Here is a 17,668-nt window from a genome sequence, read left to right as displayed (position 1 = left end):
TAGATTATTACAAATATATATGTACAATTGTATATATTATCAATAGAGGACACAATCCTAAATTTCCCACCTCCAGTCAATTGAATTAAATGTGCAACAACATGTTGAGAGAGGTTTTCATGAATTATCTGCAAAATCACTATAATTGCTCTTGTCTTTTAAAAATGGGTTTACATGGCAAGGTTTTGTTAGCAGGGGACTGCAGGGGTGGCCTCTGTGAGAAGAATCCAGAAGCTGCCCCATGTTAGATAAAGGCCAGTTTTAGCCAGCTCCAAAGGGACCTACTGCTGGCCAGAGACAAGCCAATAAGTGATGTTGATTGCACTTCTGTGAGAGCAGATTTAAGAAAGGAAAAAAACACTGCTCTGCAACAGCAGCTGGGAGAGCGAGAGGTGAGAAGCAGCCCTGCAGAACCCAAGGTCAGTGCAGGACGGCAGGAGGTGCTCCAGGCATGGAGCACAAGTTCCCCTGTGGAGAGGCCCCTTGGTGAAGCAGGCTGTCCCCTGCAGCTCATGGGTCCCACATGGAGCAGATCTCCATGCTGCAGCCTGTGGAGGAGCCCCTGGTGGAGCAGGTGGATGTGGCCTGGAGGAGGCTGCAGACCATGGAGAGCCCCCACAGGAGCAGGCCCCGGGCTGGAGCTGCAGCCCGTGGAGAGGAGCCCACGCAGGAGCAGAGGGCCTGGGGGGAGCTGCTGCCCATGAGGGACCCGTGCTGGAGCAGTTTGCTCCTGAGGCGTGGACCCCATGGTGTGGAGCCATGTTGGAGCAGTGCTTGAAGAGCTGCAGCCTGCACAGGATCTGTTAGGGAAGGATGGCATCCTGTGGGAGGGACACTACATGGAGCAGGGGCAGAGAGACACCACTAAGGAGCAGCAGAGGTGAAGTGTTAGGGACTGACTGCAGCCCCCATTCCAAGTTCCCCTGCGATGCTCAGGGGGAGGAGGTGGAAGAGGGTGGATAAAGGGGGGGGGGGGCAGGGGAGGAGGAAGGTGTTTTTAGTTTCCTTTTTTTTTTTTTTTTTCTTTTTTTCTTGCTTGTTAATAGTAGTTAATAAAGTACATTAATCTCCCTATGATTAATCTGTTTTGCCCATGACATTAATTGTAGAGTGATCTCCCTGTCTTTATCTCAACCCTTGAGCCCATTTCATCGTATTTTGTTCCCCTTTCCGTCTGAGGAGGGGGAGTGAGACAGCAGTTGTGGTAGAGATCAGGTGCCCAGGTGAGTAAAATCACCTCAAGTCCATCTGACATAGGCTACAACAGGTTAATAGGCTACAACAGGTTAAATATATAATTTAATTAACTTTTTTTTTTTTTTTTTTGACGACTGACCTGTCTGTCCACACTTTGCTTAAATCCAGTTTATTAGTAATTTGTCTTAGTTTTTTCCAAGCCTCTCAGTTTTTGAGTTATGCAACAATTTCACTATGTCCACATTTTTATTCGTGTGCTGTTTCATTTCACTTTTAGTGATTGTTATGCCTGGGTGAAATGTGTTCATATTATAATTACAAATTGAATTTTTTGTTTTCTGGAGTTAATTAATCTCTTCTTCGTAATCAACATTTATTTCTGAAAACAATTACTAGGTTGGACTGTTGTTCCTTCCCTAAGGCTTGGGAAAAGCCCATTCAGTGTTCCCACATTTTAGTTCAGATTTTAATTCTAAAGGCATTTTAATACCTATTGAGTTTAGCAAGAAAAAGTCAAGGTGTCTGAATGCTAATGTAGATGCCCATTGGTTTTGGTTCTGTGTGTTCAATTCCTGATGTTTAATTTATCTGTATTTCCCTGTGTTACTGCTTCTTGGGTTGCTTGTAGCACGCAGAAGGATTTCTTTGCTGAGATGACTAGCACAAAGTGCCCATGCTGTTCAGACACATTTGGGTTCCTAGAAAGCATATAAAAGGACTTCTTGAAATGTGGTAAGACCCAGTAAGAGCACAAACAACTTTCATGTCTTGGGCAACTCATTTAGAGACACCTTGGTTTTCAGCCACCCCACCAAATTAATGTGAAGCATGAAGAAAGGAATTAAACAATACTAGGCTATTTTTTTCTTCTTCTTTATAGATTGGAAATAATAAATTTATAACAAGCTAAAAGTGTTTTAAGGGGAACCCCATCACCCTCCCCTGAGTGGAAGCAAAAAAATACCCTTCGAGTGATAGTTCCATTCATAAAATGACTCGGTGGAACACACTGGTCTTATTTATAGAATAACTTCTGTGACACATTGAAAAAAAAAATCATTGTGGCATATTGAAAAAGAAAAAAAAAAAAACTGTTTTGATGTTTTGCTAAGAGCTTGACATTGCCTCCAGAGTAAATGAGTAAATAGGTAAGATGATGACATTCGCTTACATAAGATTTAAAGATTGTGCGTATTGTATATCAGAGTGCGTATTCACTGTCACTGACTCATCTGTTGTTCACATCATCAGTACTTCTACTCCACTTCTCCACTGGCAGCAATATTACTTGCTGGTTGCTTTAGAGTGTTTTTTGGATTCAGTTCCTGTAGCAAGCACAGGGGACAGGTGCTTGATTTTTCCTCTGTTCCTGTGCATTCATTTGCATCTTCTCTCTCTTTTACCATAAACATTTATTCTAGGTTAAAAAAAAACTCTCTAGGAGAAACAGGGGAAGTAAATAAGTTTTAAAAATCATGTTCAAGGAATAGTTCTTGATAGTCTAGTAAGAGATAAAGTATAAGAATGCATTGCTTGTTAATATTAATGCACTTTTAGCTTGTTTCTTTTTTCCAAGATTTCTAAGACCAGAGGTTACTTGAAAAAAATTTCCTCTGATTATTTTTATCCATGTTAATAATACAGGTGACCAAATTACTAGAATTCAGTATATAATATATATACCTTCCTACATATACCTATATAATACATTCCTGTGACAAAGGAAGTAAAAGTCTTTCACTATGTATTCCTCTATTTTTACTTTATTGATGAATCATGACATTTATACTCAGGATATTAATTCAAAGTACAAACATGGCAAAAAAAAAAAAAAAAAAGTTTCCGAAGATAGGTTTCTTTTGCTATGTTTTGACTTACTCATAAGAAAGATTACCTGGAAGACTGAATATTAATTCCGCTGTTGGTATTACTGGAGGATACTTCTATTTAGTTGGGCCAACAGAAAAGCCAAAAACTAGTTTTATCTGGTCATTGCTTTGACAATCCTGTGTTGTAAAAAGGTAACTATATTAAAATAGAAAAAGAATACTCATTAAGTTTTATTAATTATATAATGCACAAATCTATTTGACATGTAATTTGCTTAATATCACACAAGCAACAAATATAGTTATATTTTTTAATACAACAAATTAAAAATTGAATTTATATAACATGCTTTTAATGGGCATTTAAAAATATAGCTGGGTTTAATTGCAAGTAACAGCAAAAAATATTAACTAGTTAATTGACATTAATGTGAAACTTGAAGTCATAAGACTGGTACAGCAATAAGGAACTCCATGACCATTTTACTAATGTGTAAGCTTTCATGATTTAGTGTTGGTTTTGGTTATAAATCTTCTACGCTATTGTCTTAATAAAGGGTAGCCTTCTTTGGTCAGAGTAACCACGTGGATATACTTTATGAAAGCTGAATTATAAATGAAATTTGCTCTCTTTGATTAGCAATGGTAGGGTATGTTGGATGTGGATGCAGTGTAATATGTATTTTACTTCACTTCACTTCACTTCACTACCTGTGGTAGGCTATTCAATAGCTACTTGTGGTCTTCCCCAAAACAACATTCATCTTCAGCAAAAAATTGCGCAACTTAGAATAATTAAAAACAAACAAACAACAACAACAAAAAACCCTTTTGGAATATTGTATCAGTTGTCTTTTTTTTTTGTCTAGAGCATAAAATTATTACTGCTTTTCAACTATGTGAGTGAAAAACAAAACAAACAAACAAAAAAAAAACAACAATGTAAAGCCAAAAAAACTAGCTTTGATTTAAAAATAGGTGAGACTTCTGAAAGGAAGAGGAAGATGTATTTTTGTGACATATGTGGTCATTTACTTTAACTTTCTAATCATCTTAGCATAACAGAAGTAAAGTTAAGGCTGAAAGTAATGCTCTTCAAGTACTTGGGAATAGGATTCATTATTTTTGATTCTGATTCAAGCACCAGAATAATATAGACATAATATCTATATAATTATATTATATATAATTACATATAATAATTATAATAATATAATATAATAATATATTATAGAAATAATATATTTTATTATATAATTCTATAATATAGAAATAATTTCTCTCTATATATAAAGACAAGTATTCAGACAACTATTCACACAGAAAAGAGCATAAAGGACCTGTTCTTTTCTCAGAAACAATGCACCTGCTAAGAGATTAAAACTGAAACAGAAACTAAAACTTTACAGGTACTTCTGTCTGGGAAGTATCGTAACAGGACACCAAATTAAAAATTCTCCTCAAGGAATCTTAGTGGAATGACAGCTCCTGATTTCTGTGGAGCCAAAAAAAAAAATAAAAATAATGTTTACCTTTTTATAGCATTTGTCTTTGAACTTCGCTCCTTTAATATCTCTTGCTTCCTGCAACAGAGGAAACAAAAGAGGAATGTAATTGACTCTTTTTTACTCACAGAACAAAGCTGGATGTAGCTTTTATCCTTGGGTTCTTTGTTGCTTGCCAAATCCATCCCTCTTAGAACAACCTTCTACTCTGTGCAGGCAGGAACTTTAGAAGAAGACTATCTACACTGGTTGCTGTGTTTGGGGACACACTCTCTTGATTCCTAATGCACTAGAATGGAGATTTTGCTTTGCTCAGAAAGCTCAGCCGTCATGTTTGAGGGATGAAGCAGATCTGAGAGAGAGAGACATATACTGCTGCTGAGTGAGAAATGGTCATTCACTCCTTTGTTGTGGAGGTAGATAAAGCACATTCTGAGCCTACCCGAAAAATAAATAAATAAATAAGTAAATGGAAGTTCTACTATTGTATCATAGAGCACATTCTGAGTCTACCTGAAAAGTAAATAAATAAATGAATAAATGGAAGTTCTACTGTTGTTTCATATAACCACTGCCAAATGAATGAGTTACTTTGAAGAAAATTTTTGTAGTAATGTTTTAAGTGGGTCACTTAGCTTATGCAGTACACTGGAGAAAATGTGAAGATCTCATCCACAGTAAAGGGTTATCAGATGTTTATATAATGGCAGTACTCAAGAGGGTCTAAATATAACTGAGGTTCTGTTGTACTATACAGAATGGAAAAGAGACAGTGTTTGCCTTTAATGTGTTTTCACTTTGGTAAATCATACTTAGACCAGAGATATATGTCTGTAGTACAGCAAGAAAAAAGGTTATTTTGATTCATTTCCATCAATCAGGCATAGCTTTCTTCTCTTTAATTTGAACCTGCAAGTATGAACTCTCCTAAACGCTTTCTGGACTCTTGTCTTTCATGTTTTTCTTTTTCTTTCCTTAAGGCTTATTTGTGTCTGTATTATGAGCCTTGCATTTGAGAAATGCCACTGGGGTATTATCTCACAGAGAGGAAATCCTCCCAAATCCATTCTGTTTAAGGAGGAAATTAACAACAGTTTAAAGGCTCTCCTCCCTCTCCAATGAACTCCTAGACCTGTCTTTTCCCTGTACCCTCTGCATAACTGGTGAATTGCAGATTGGTGGAGGCCATTCTCCCAGGGAGGTAACACATTAACCACCATCTACTTATTTATTCATTCATTTATTTATTTATTTATTATAAACTGTTGTCCAGTTCATTGTAATTAGTGTTTCATCTGTTTTTCTCATTTTAAAATGTCATTCCATAATGTAGTGGTTCTACTTATCTGGGCAGCAGAGCTCCACCACAACTGCTCTCTCAGTTCCCTTCTTCAAAGGAAAAGGGGGAGAAAATATGATGAAAAGAGTTCAGACAAGGTTGTGGAGATCACTCTACAATTATCATCAGGGGCAGAACAGACTCAGCATAGGGAGATTAATGTAATGTATTACCTATTACTCAGAAGCTAGAGCAGTGAGAAAAACAAACAAACAAACAAACAAAAAAAGCAAACTAAAAACACCTGCCCCCCTTATCCACCCTCTTCCACCTTTTGCCCTCAAACAGCGCAGGGTAGCAGGGAACTGGGGCTGTAGTCAGTCCATGACATTTCTTCTCAGCTGCTCCTTCATAGTCACTCAGTGTGGTGTCCCTCCCAAAATGCTGTCCTTGTCCTGTCAGGATGCTGTCCTTCCAAAACTGATGCTGCATGGGCTTCCCACCAGCAACAGCTCTTCAAGAACTGCTCCAACATGGCTCCACACCATGGGGTCCACACCCCAGGAGCAAACTGCTCCAGCACAGGTCCCCCATGGGTGGCAACTCCCCCAAACCCTCTGCTTCTGCATGGGCTCCTCTCCACGGGCTGCAGCTCCAGCCTGGGGCCTGCTCCTGCGGGGGCTCTCCATGGGCCACAGCCTCCTCCAGGCCACATCCACCTGCTCCACTAGGGACTCCTCCACAGGCTGCAGCGTGGAGATCTGCTCCATGTGGGCTGCAGGGGGACAGCCTGCTCCACCAGGGCCTCTCTACAGGCCACAGGGGAACTTGTGCTCCATGCCTGGAGCACCTCCTCCCTCCTGCTGCACTGACTTTGGGGTCTGCAGGGCTGCTTCTCACTCCTCTTCCCCAGCTGTTGTTACACAACAGTTTTTTTGTTTTGTTTTGTTTTGTTTTTCTTCCCCTTTCTTAAAGCTGCTCTCACAGAAGTGCAAACAACCTCATTTATTGGCTTGTCTCTGGCCAGTTGGCCAGTGGCAGGTCTCTACTGTGGATAGCTAAAATTGTCCTTACCTAACATGGGGCAGCCACTGGATTCTTTTCACAGAAGCCACCTCTGCAGCCCCCTGCTACCAAAACCTTGCCATGTAAACCTGGCACAGGATCCCATCTAAATTATGCTTTATTCAGTGTTGCAGGCCAAATCTGGAGAACAAGTCCTACGAGGAGCGGCTGAAGGAGCTGGGCTTGTTCAGCCTGGAGAAGAGGAGGCTCAGGGGCGACATTATCACTCTCTACAGATACCTTAAAGGAGGCTGTAGTGAGGTGGGGGTTGGCCTGTTCTCCCACGTGCCTGGTGACAGGACGAGGGGGAATGGGCTTAAGTTACGCCAGGGGAGTTTTAGGTTAGATGTTAGGAAGAACTTCTTTACTGAAAAGGTTGTTAGACACTGGAACAGGCTGCCCAGGGAGGTGGTGGAGTCTCCATCCCTGGAAGTCTTTAAAAGACGTTTAGATGTAGAGCTTAGGGATATGGTTTAGTGGGGACTGTTAGTGTTAGGTCAGAGGTTGGACTCGATGATCTTGAGGTCTCTTCCAACCTAGAAATTCTGTGTGATTCTGTGATTCCCAAAGAGAGAGTGATGGAATGTTAGGGTTTGTTTACTCACATCAACACACATTCTTAAGAACAAGTGAATAGAGGAATCAAGGAAGGGGAGGAAGAAACTTACGTGTCCTGCACAGGAAAAGTCATGCTATGCCTGGTAAAAGAGATCAAGCAAATTAATTCCTTTTGGGGAAATGGCGTGACAGTCATTTTGTTACAACTGGTGCTGCGTAACTGCAAGTTCTGGGGAGATAACGGATAGGCAAATCTAGGACTAACAACAGACTGGAAAGAAAGAAGAGACAAAGAATTCCAGTTTCTTTCAATATTAGCCTTCATCTTAAGTGCCTGATATCTTGTAGCTCATTAGGTGGCATCATTTTGTCATAAAGTTCCTTAATGTCACTGAACATTGCCCCCAAAGGTAGAAGAGGTTGCAGTAACAAGCAAGGGCTTCTATGCTTTGGTTGATGATTAAAATAACCTGCCAGTCTGTAAGAACAAGGGCATGGACATAAACTTTCTCTGCTGTGATTTTACCTTTTATTAGAATTGAGAGCTTTGTTCCAGACCTGTGGCAGTTAGCTGGGAAAATAGGACTTCAGAAAAATACTGAACATTCAAAAATATATAAAAGAAATTGTAGTGGAATACTTCTCTGGGGTTTTTGTGGAAGTAAATTGATGTGAAATGCATTCTAACAGACTGCAAAAGATGGTTGTACATTACATCTTCGCATCCAGTATGAAGCCAACAGAGCAAGTCAGAAAACAAACTATGCTTAAAAACCAATAGACAATACAGCTTTGGAAAAATCCAAATAATTGGCTTTTCATCTGCTTTACTGATGACTTCTTTACTATTTTCACTCTACAGAAAAGTAGAATTCACAAGAGGTAACTTTTTTCACCTTACTTTGTTTCAAAATGCCGATGCATCTGATTTTTATTTTTTATTTTTTTCCTCTGTAGAATCAGCATGAGAAATTTGTCTCTAAACAGAAAAGTCCTTGAGTGGAATGGAAAACTCAAAATGGCTGACTACTGTAAGGTATCAACTAAAAAACCTTCTGCATTGTTGATATAAAAACTCTGTGAAAGTTCATCGCCTCCCCCACATTAAAATAAGCAAGCATAGGTTAACACAACCAACTCTCCAGTAACAAGAGACATTCAAAATAGTAATCAGCTGTATACAAGATAAAGTGACAAAGAATTTTCAACCTGTTATTTTTTTATCAGAATGCAAAGGTATAAGCATGTATATGTGTTGAAAAACCTACAAAGACTTCCAGTTCAGCTAAACAGGGTCTTTTTTTTTTTTTTTTTTCCTTCCACACACACTCAACTCCAAGCTGAAGGCTCTATGGAAATCAGAAATAGTCATTACTGGATAGAAGAGCCCCACATACAATTTAGCAAGAATACAGGACTGGAACAAAAACTTCAGAAGTGTAGAAAACAAACAAACAAAATACTACTACAATTTATAAAGATACATTACTTTGTCAACAAACAAACAAAAAAGCAAACAAAACAGCTGTTTTAATGGTTTCTGTCTGCTTTAATCTGCGTTCCTTCGGTCGTAAATTAGTTTAGTATGTCTTCTTTTGGGTTCAGTTCTGATTTGTTTTGTTTTGTTTTTCCATTGCAAAAAGAAAAGTGTTTGTTTAGTGTTCTTGTTATTTTACTCAGATCAGTTACAATTTAAAACTTTTCTTCTGAAGCCTTGGATACTATTAAGGTCAGGCTGGTAAGGTCTATTATTAAGGGCATCCTCTCTCGTCCTACATTCTTATTTCAAAGGTATAGTTGCTACATTTTCCAATCTTCACTAACATGGGAACTCTGGCACTAAAGAATGATAAAAATTCTTTTAAAATATTACTACTAAAATAAAAATTACTATTAGGAAAGGATAGCTAGTCCAAATTTTTGAATGGATATCAATTCATGGCTCTAATTTGTACAAATAATGTTTTTTTGTCTCTTGTTTTAAGTCTAGATTTGGCAATAGGCCAGTCCAGACACTATTGAGACGCACTACCTTTGTGTCATAGTCTTTACTGAAAACTGAGGCAAAATTTGACTTTGGTAGGGTTACTTCCATGCAACAAGTTTATGTATAGCCCATTCTTCAAACAGCTATGGCTGCAATGTGTACTGCTTTGCCTTTCATTAATTAAACACCTACTCAAATAAGTTGTATTGAGAAGGAAATAGCTGATGATGGGGATATAAAAATGAATTCTATTCAACCTATTCTATTTAACTCAAAAATTATCATACTCTTTTAAATTTAAATGAACTGGCATAAGACATTAGCTCCACGTTTGTGACCATTCATAATTTGATCAAGACAGAATTGTGCATATAAAAAGCTCAAAACAATATAACTCAAATTATACAAATGTGAAGGCAAATAGACAAGAGGTTATATAGCCAGTTAATTTTTAGAATCAAAATAGGCTGGAACTTTTCCTGTCTTCCCAGATATATAATACCCGCATAGCCATCACTCTACATAATAAACATTTCTACTGATTGTTCTAATAAAGTGATGTGCCTAACTTAATCAAAACACCTAAGGTTAACAATTGCAGTATTATTGACTATAACACTCTCACTGTACTAGAAATATTCTGTGTATTGAGTTTAATTGTCTTCCAACTGATGCATGAATTCATCCAACTTGTAAACCACATTGCACCACATTTACAGTGGTACAAACTGAAGCTATTTTGAAACACATAAAAGGGGTTCACTTAACTTATTTTAATCGAATTATAGAAATGCTAAGGTAATGTAACATCTCTTTATAATATCTTGAGTACATCTTTATGCAGCATTTTCTGTGCAGCATAAATTAAATCTTTGGAGAACTCATTGGTAGCAATGGATATTGCCAGTGTTATCTGCTGGCTTCCCTATTTCTCAGATATGCATTTCTCCACCCAAAATAGTCAAAACTCAGAATTGAGGAGTTCTTTGTTTTGTTTCTAAATGACCCTTACTTGGAAATATTGCTTGCTCACTGTCTGTAATCTGCTGTAATCCAGAGCGAGCATACCCTAAATGAATAGTGGTTGTCTGGTTAGAGCACTGGCCTGAAACATAAAAGTTCTCCCTCTGCACTGATATCCACGCTTTAATCACTTCATGAGTCTTAGTGTGACACAGAGCAAAGATGTATTTTCCTGTGGCATTTCACATTTCCAAATGAAAAATAACACATAAGAATTTAACATTTCATTGTTAATGTTATAACATATTTATAGTGCTATAACTGAAAAAAAAAAAGTCAGAAATTCATTATTTTCTGGACAGAGAGTAACAATTATCTCTTACCTATTCTTCCTTCCTAAAATATATATATGAAGTTTTTTTGAATTTTTTTTGAATTTTTTTTTCTTAAAAAAAAACATTCAGATTACCAAAAGAAGCCATATGTCTGCAAAACTAACTCTTAAAGCTGGCTAGGTTTCGCACTATTGTCAAAGAATACAGCCTAGACTCTTTCAACCCTCTCAAGCCATTCTTCTTAAGTACCACAAGACTCCACTGTCTGGTTTGCAAGTAGATCTGGTCAATACTATTATGTGAATGAATTGTTCTGTAAATGTTGCCATTTTTCACAGAATATAATTTAATTAAAATTTTTGCAGTTTAATTATACCAATGTATAAATTATTCAGATAATAATGGCAATATTTGTCATTCATTCTTTCTAGTTTTTAGCCAGTCCTAGTTGCAGAAAAAGTCAGGGGAATGTTACAGTCTGAACAGAACAAACAGAATGTCTCATTACAATTAATCAAATATGGACATTTCTATTTATCTTATTTCTATGACCCTGCTCCTACATCATGAAGCCTCCTCCAAAGTTTTTTGCAGTTAGTGGAAATATTTGCACTGAATTTCATGGTCTTTGGATCAGATTCTAGTAATGCTGATGGTACATAGCCCTATTTTTAAAAGAAAAAAAAATAGACAAAAAAAATGCATGCCGAGGTTCAGAAAAATCCTATTCATGAAAAATCCTAAATGTGGTCTTAGTTTTAAACAGGGAGCAATGATATTTCCTGGTAAGAAAATATATGAAATTTGAGTTTATTCTGACCTGATAAATATGTGCATTACATAAGCTATCGAAAAAAATAATTTGTACTCAGGATTAAATGTAAATTGTTCCTTAACCAATCAGAACACTGAAAGGTCCCATGTATACACACCATACTTATGTTTTAGAAAAGAGTTTATAAAGATGCGTCGCTTAATAACAACAATCTGTGTTGTGTATTCTTTTATCTGAATTTGACTTGACATAAGTTACTTCTTCAATCTTCTGCTTTCTAACTGATTCAACATCAACACAAAAGACAAGCACACTTGTTTGTCTTGAAATTTTATTACCATAATTTTCATATTACATTGCTGAAAATATAATCCAAAAATAATATGACTCTCAGTTAAATTCCATCTTTACAATCTCAGTTTGCACCAACATCCAACTATCACATAAATTCTGCTGAAACAGTGAAGATATGCAGAGAATCTTGTTCAGAACTTCCTCACCCTTCCTCGCCTACTTAATATATCTATCTATCAGTGCAGTTCATTTACCTTCTGCAGTGAACATGAAAGATCCATCACTAAAAGCCTCAAACAATTTTTTTTTTCCTGGGTATCATTAACAGCCCAATATTTTTATTTTTATTGAAAGACATTCATTATTCTGCCAATTATATTATTTTTCCATGGAACAAAAGTGTTGTAGATGCTTGTCTGTAGTGAGTAACTCTGGTTTTAAAGATTACAACCAAATTATATTTTTCTTCTTTCCTTCTGAGATTCCTGACTTTTGTAAACCTCTGAATTTAATCTCTACTGTGGAGGAAAAATAATAAACTCCTTGCTTATGAATTTTTAACATGCGTAATGCAAGTGCAAAATGAATAGAATTTTGAATACACACTATAAGCGATTACCCAGAAAATATAGAGAACACATACAAATACTTTTGCACTTAAGATGATTGCTAGCCCTGTTTCACAAAGCTCTTCCCTGCTGCTTCTGTCTGCTTTAATCTGCATTCACTTGGTCATAAGTTAGTTCAATGTATTCTTCGTTATACTGTAGTTGTTTTGTTCCTTCAAAGGAGGAAAAAAAATGAACATATGTTTTTCATCTTAACAATAGTAACGTATCTAGAGTTCTAGTGTTATTTATATTAATTTTTAGTTTTCTTTTCCTTGAATTCACTTGAAGTAGTTATTACATATAAATAACATTTTTCCTTTATAAACTATAAACAATTATTATATCAAATATTGTTGTTATATGGATTTCTGATATTTTGATATATGTAGCAAAAACAGCCATTGGAAAACTCCACAATGTAAATTTCATGTCTAGTCATCTGTGCTATTTAATTATTACCTCAGTTCACTTGCTTCTGAAATTATATGTAAAGATCTATATGCTAATTAAAATGATAGTTAAGGTAGCTTACTGTCACATATCTGTGTGAAACTTTAAGCATTCTATATTTTTTGGCTTCTAGAAATAATATTTTATTTACATGCATCTTAACTGAAAATTATTTTTATCACAAAAAATGTATCCTTCATACATAACCATAAAAAGTAGTGAATGAGACACATTAAAAATGTATTAAACTAATTTTAAGATTAGTTTTAAAAATCATTTACTAAAAAGATACAAAAAAATAAAAAAAAAATAAAAAAAAAATAAAAATTGCCTGTGGGTACCAGAATTAGCTACTTTTATTTTTCCTCGAAAGCAACAGGCCTGCCTGCTAGTTTCTTGGTAATTGCAAGAAGTTAGTATTTGAAGAAGTTTTCTTCTTAATAGAAAAGAATGATTGATTCAGAATCTACAAGTCAGATTAGAGTAAGGAGGTGCCTATAAGCTACAGTCTATTGCAACTCCATTCCAAGGTTTCACATAATATCATTTTCTAGAGTACTAAAACCAAATAAAACAAAAACCACACACTGTGTTCACCTCAACTCCAGACTTAATTGAGATGTACGTAACTTGGGATTCAGCAAATATGTCTGGAAATCAGGGCTGATAAACAAGTTCTTTTGCACTTTTTTTTTTTTTTTTAATAAAATGCTTACAATGAATGTAGGTACATGTTTTCATGATCATGGAGTGATCCTCATTTCAGATCAATAATTTTCTATTTATTGAGGAGCAGGTACTGAGATAGAAAGCAAAATGTACTGCCTTCTTTGGAACATATAATACTTAACAGGCTGTACCTTTGTGAGCCAATTGACTCAGCTGCGTAATTATTGTACAGGTAACTTACTGGGATTTGTCCCATAAGTAAGTGCTCCCCGGAGTAACAAAGGGGTTTAATATAGGTTTTCCTTCCCTTTAATGTAAGGTTCCCATATCTTGAAACTCAACACAATTGCAAGTAAACATCGAGGGAAAAAAGAAAAAGGGAAAAAAAAAAAAAAAAAAGGAAAAAAAGTGGGTATAGCTAAGTTAACAGAATATATAGGGTGTAAAATTTTATTCTGTAAGTAGCGTTAGCACAAATTGTCAAGGAATAATTGCAATGCTATTGCATTGCTATACTAGACAGAAGTTTGCTGCACAGAGTTTATTTTTCATGCTGCCAAACACCAAACCTATGCCAAAACATTTATTTTTCTTTTGCAGATGTGTAAGTACTTTACTGAAAAATCTCTGCTCAGTAGTTTCTCATATTTATTTCACAGCCCACATTTCTCATGCATTTGCCATGTACTACCTGGCAGAGGGTAGTACTGAAGAGATAGGGGGAAGTGGATGCAGGTTTCTGCTTGAGATAAAAGGGATAAAATTAGTCTCACCACCGATAAACTATGGAAAAGTTTGAGGGAATTCCTGACCTTTTTTATGATAGGAGTAACATTTGCTTTCCTCTAGCCTTCAGACACTTATCCTAGTTACCATGATTGACCGGATTATTGAGAGTGGCATCATAACTACAAATGCCAGCTCCCTCAACACTCACGGTGCTTCCCATCAGGGCCATGGACTTGTGAATGTCTGGTTAGCTGAAGCATTCCTGACCTGATCTTCTTCCACCAAAGATATATCTTCCTTGCCTCAGCCTTTCAGCCTGGCCTCAGAGAGCTGGGATCCCTGAAGGCTGGTCATGCTGGTAAAGACTGAAGCAAAGAAGGCATTCAGTACTTTGGCCTTTTCATTGTCCCAGGTAACCAGATCTCCTGTTTTCTTCTGGAGAGGGCTCGCATTTTCCCTAGTCTTCCTTTTGTGACTGATGTACTTGTAGAAGCCCTTGTTGGCTTTGACGTCCTTAGTCAGATTCAATTCCATTTAGGCTTTAGCTTTCATAACACCATCCCTGGATTCTCTGACAATAAATCTATATTCCTCTTAGTTTACTTGGTTTCCACCCTCTGTAGGCTTTTGTTGTTGTTGTTGATATTTGTTGTTTTTGTTTTTTTTGTTGTTGGTGGTGGTGGTTTTATTGTGTGTGTGTATTTGAGCTTGGCCTACAGCTCCTTGTTCATCCATGAAGGCCTCCTGGCATTTTTGCCTGAATTCTTCTTTGTTGGTATGCCTCACTCTTGAGTTTGGATGAGGTGATCCTTGACTACCAACCACTTTTTTGGGGCCCCTATTTCTTCCAGGAGCCTTTTCCAGAGGACTCTACCAAGTAGATCTTTGAAAAGGCCCAAGCCTGCTCTCCAGTTTCTGGTGATGTCTAGTCCAAGAGAATGTTAATATTCGTTAAAAATAAATTGATTTAATAAAAGAATTAAGTGCATAATTTTTGATGCTATTGCTTAAACTAAATAATTTATGAATTCTCAAACTACTAATTGAGCTACATGTATTTCAACAAAACAAAACAAACAAACAAAAAAACACCACACCCTAAAAACGTATTCCACTTCTGGAACAAGGTCACATTGAACATGACAGCCAGAGTCTGTTCTAAGTATTTCATTTGCAGATCAGAAAGCCATTCATTCTTCCCTTTAAAGTTACATATATATATATATATATATATATATATATATATATATAAACACTATTTTGATTATTTATGGATTTAAGCACAGGGTTAAGCCCTGCTTCCTCCCATCAGGCTTGTATACATGATTAAAATACATCTAAACTCTATTTTGAGTAGCACTCTTGCTCTGAATCCAGGCTGTTAGTCCTATTTCATATAGAAATTGCTGTAATATCTGAGGGAAATCTGAGTCAAAATTGTATGACTGTATGGGATCTATTATTACTGTTAAAGAAAATTTAAAGGTTATTGTACATCTTTTCTTATAATAGTGTAGTCTTCTTTGATATGCAAAACAGTCTGAACCTATGATACAGAGAATTCCAAAAGCAGCTTCTAGCTTAAATCTCATCTATTTACACCCGTCCTTATTTTTAACATATCCAAAAACTATAGAGTTGTGAGCAAGAGACATACGGTGTGTTCTATAAAGAGCAAGCAATTGCCTGCCAACAGAGTTGCTATGATTAATTGCCAGTTCAACAGAAGGTTGGAAGTTCTGATGAAAAGGAGAAGGAAAAAATGGTCAGGGAAAATTTTAAAGGGTCAAGCAATTCAACTGGCTTGAAAATTATTTGATAACCAATTAAGGAAAAAGAGAACATGATGAAGGTGGGTTAATTCATAATGCTGGGTGGATAATTACAAGTAACTAAAGTACATTTGAGAATATGAAAGCTGGCTTAAATTTCTTGTCTCTGCAGGTATGAAGGTGAATAAGCAGGCTGGGTAAAAATAGACTAATCCAAAAATAACAAGAATTACTTATCACTTATAAAATTAAATGCAAGATAATTAATATGAAACTAAAAATAACTCTCAGAAATCAACTACTCCTCTGTTGTTTCAAATCACACACAACATTAAAAGTCAAAATTACAGTCTTAATTCATCCCACCATTATTCATATAAACTATGATATAGCTTGCAAAAAAAAAAAAAAAAAAGACAAAAAACAAACAAAACAAACAAACAAACAAACAAAAAAACATATTGCTTCTCAAGTTCTCTGCTTCTCTTCCCAACAGAGGGAAACTTGGTTTAGACATACCTTGTTTGAGTTCATATCCAGATGGTTCTTGTTCATTCTTACTGGGCATTGTATCTATTCTGAAGTAACATCTGCAGCAGATGGATGAGGAATCTTCCTCCTGTTGCCAGAAGTCACAAGCTTGCAGTCTCCCTAACATGACCATGGCCTGAAACTGAGCCACCATTTTTGCCTGGGCTACTACATCTGGTAGATCTTCCACATGGGTCCTGTTGGTCTCCCAGCATCCTCTGTGATGGTGCACATCCTGCTCAGTTCTTCCTGCAGGACCTTCATGTGCTATCCTGTTCAAAGTGATGGGCCATAGAAGGACTCTTTACTGCTGCCCTAGTGCCAAGAGGAGCCCCAGTCATTCTCTGCAGCCCTATACCTGGGCAGTGTCATACATCTTCTCACACTGCCAGTTAGGTCAAGGCCCCCATTGTACCAAGGACATTGGCATCAGAGCATGTGCTCTGTGATGTAATGAGGCTGCACTATTCCCAAACAGCCCTGCATAACTCAGACACAGCCATTGTGCTCCTCTGGTCCCCTACTGCAATGACTGCTACAACCCTGCCTGCCTCCTGCTATTTGGGATGCAAGCAAGGAAGGGGATGCATATTTGATCATGATCTATGTCTCCCATTGACCGCTGTGTGTGTCCTCAGCAGTTCTACAAAGAAGTCCTCCAGATCGTGCACTCTGGGCACAAAGAGTTTTGGCAAAGAGTGACTTGGCCTGAATACAGTGAATGCAAATTCACAGGTTATCTCCTGCTCTTAGAAGCAGTACATTTTGGTATATATGAATCAAGAACATTGTTTAAAAATTCACACTGCAAATTTAATTTTCACTTAGAATAAGCCACTAGTATTTTCATATTAAACAAAATAACAATATATGTGCCTTTCTTCTTCACTTAGCAAAGCTTTTCCTGTAAGATGGAACAAATTCTATTATAGAAAGACAAATATTAAATAGTCTGATTACTTTGGATAGCCACAGAGCAGCTGTGATTAGTCAGGAATTGTGATTAACTGATGTGAACCAATGTGGAGGTATCACATTTTGGTAAAGTGACATGGTGTGGAAATTCAAATTCCTGAGAAGTCAACCGTCTAAAGACAAAGCAATTTTTACATGTTGATA

Source organism: Anas platyrhynchos, chromosome 3 (genome assembly GCF_047663525.1).
Source record: "Anas platyrhynchos isolate ZD024472 breed Pekin duck chromosome 3, IASCAAS_PekinDuck_T2T, whole genome shotgun sequence".
In the NCBI taxonomy this organism is placed as follows: domain Eukaryota; kingdom Metazoa; phylum Chordata; class Aves; order Anseriformes; family Anatidae; genus Anas; species Anas platyrhynchos.
Note: the sequence above shows the minus strand (reverse complement) of the source record.